The sequence below is a fragment of the Pinus tabuliformis genome, chromosome X (assembly GCF_031772625.1).
Source record: "Pinus tabuliformis cultivar Carrire ecotype Pingquan chromosome X, CPIR1, whole genome shotgun sequence".
Lineage (NCBI taxonomy): Eukaryota > Viridiplantae > Streptophyta > Pinopsida > Pinales > Pinaceae > Pinus > Pinus tabuliformis.
The window spans coordinates 433078136-433079749 of record NC_142308.1 but is presented as its reverse complement, the minus strand read 5'-3'; the positions used below and the strand labels follow the sequence as shown (position 1 = coordinate 433079749).

The following is a 1614-nucleotide window of genomic DNA, read 5'->3' as shown; positions in this document are numbered from 1 at the left end:
CTACTGCAATTTTACAAAATTAAGATAATACAGTGGGTACAAAAAGATTGCATCATACATGTCAGACTGCACTGGATCATTTATGCCAAATATTGCAACATGGGTACAGGAAGATTGCAACATGCTTTTCATTTATACCAAATATTGCAACATGCTTTTCAGACTAAACATGATAATTTATACCAATGGACATCTATCAACCTCAAGCTATTGCAAACGTTACCCATGGACATTTATCAGCCTCAAGCTATCACAAAAATTGTCTGGCTCTGGCTGATAAACACATACCAAACTAGATAAACACACACCAACCTAAACTTATGGAATAGTTATAAAATATTGCAGGTAATATAAGTTCCCGCTAGCCATTAAAACGCACAAATTCAGCCTCAAGCTATCACAAAAATTGTCTGGCTCTGGCTGATAAACACATACCAAACTAGATAAACACACACCAACCTAAACTTATGGAATAGTTATAAAATATTGCAGGTAATATAAGTTCCCGCTAGCCATTAAAACGCACAAATTCATCCAATATATGGGGCCACTGGCACACAAACAAGATTATATTTTTATATTATATATAAAGGGGCAAAAACAGGGAAGCCAAGTGAAGCTTAGCCAGTGTAACGCCTGCACCGAGTGATAGAAGTGCAGCTCCTGCGGTAGGGTCTGACAGGGCCCGTTGCGCCGTAACAATTCCGAGTGTAATAAGACCTCCCAGACCGAGGCCGACATGGAACTCGATTAGCAGCCAACGCTCCATAACTGATGTAGTAACGGACCCTCCTCAGAAGCCTCCCGTGGGCTTCAGAGTCCATCATAAACTCCTCGTCGTCATCGTTGCACTGCCCCAGAGTTCCATCGCAGATTTGGCCCGCAAGGGAATCGAACCCGCGCTGCTCATGAGATGCAACGCCACCCAGCCAGTCAGAGGTAATTGAAAGTTCCTGCGAATTGACCAGCAGGGAATCGCCCATGCAGAGCAGCCAGAGCAGCAGCAGCAGGGCCACAGCTGGAATTCTTACCGAACGATCCATTGCGCAACCAGAAACAAGTTGCGCCTTGAATTTTATCTGAAGAGATTACGAGAGCACAACCTGGTGAACCTGCAGATAGAGGGCAGTTAAGTAGGGGAGGGGTGGGCGCTGTGATCAAGGAATTTAGTGCCCCGAAAGTGACCTGAGTGTCTGGATTTAGGTGATGTTGAGTTGGCACGCTTGTAAACATGTTGGAATTTCAATGTCGCCTAACTCTGGCTCTTAATTCTATTGCATCGGGAATCGGCATCATCATATCTTGTATAGTTGGGTGTCATGGGAATTTGCCTAGCCTCAATGTGAATGTGGTCAAATTTTGTCATTGGGATTTCAAATTGTTGCTGGAGTTGCAACAATTATACCTATATATATAGGTTGAGTTCAATTTTTTTTTAAATTTGGCTCTTAATATAGGTTGAGTTCAAGTTTTTTGAAATTTGGTTTTCTATTCATTGCATTGTTGGTTTCAAGCTGTGTTATTTGTACGAGTTGAATTTAGGCAGAGACTCCTAATCATTTCTCCCAAGGAAATAGGTGGGCTTCATTTATTTGTTTACAAGTTACGAAATCA

The 1614-nt window shown here is 42.1% G+C and overlaps 1 pseudogene; it reads right to left on the bottom strand.

The window, feature by feature from the left end:
* Nucleotides 1-326: 326 nt before the first annotated feature.
* Nucleotides 327-1233, bottom strand: LOC149140414 (protein RALF-like 34 pseudogene; annotated as a pseudogene).
* Nucleotides 1234-1614: the final 381 nt, after the last annotated feature.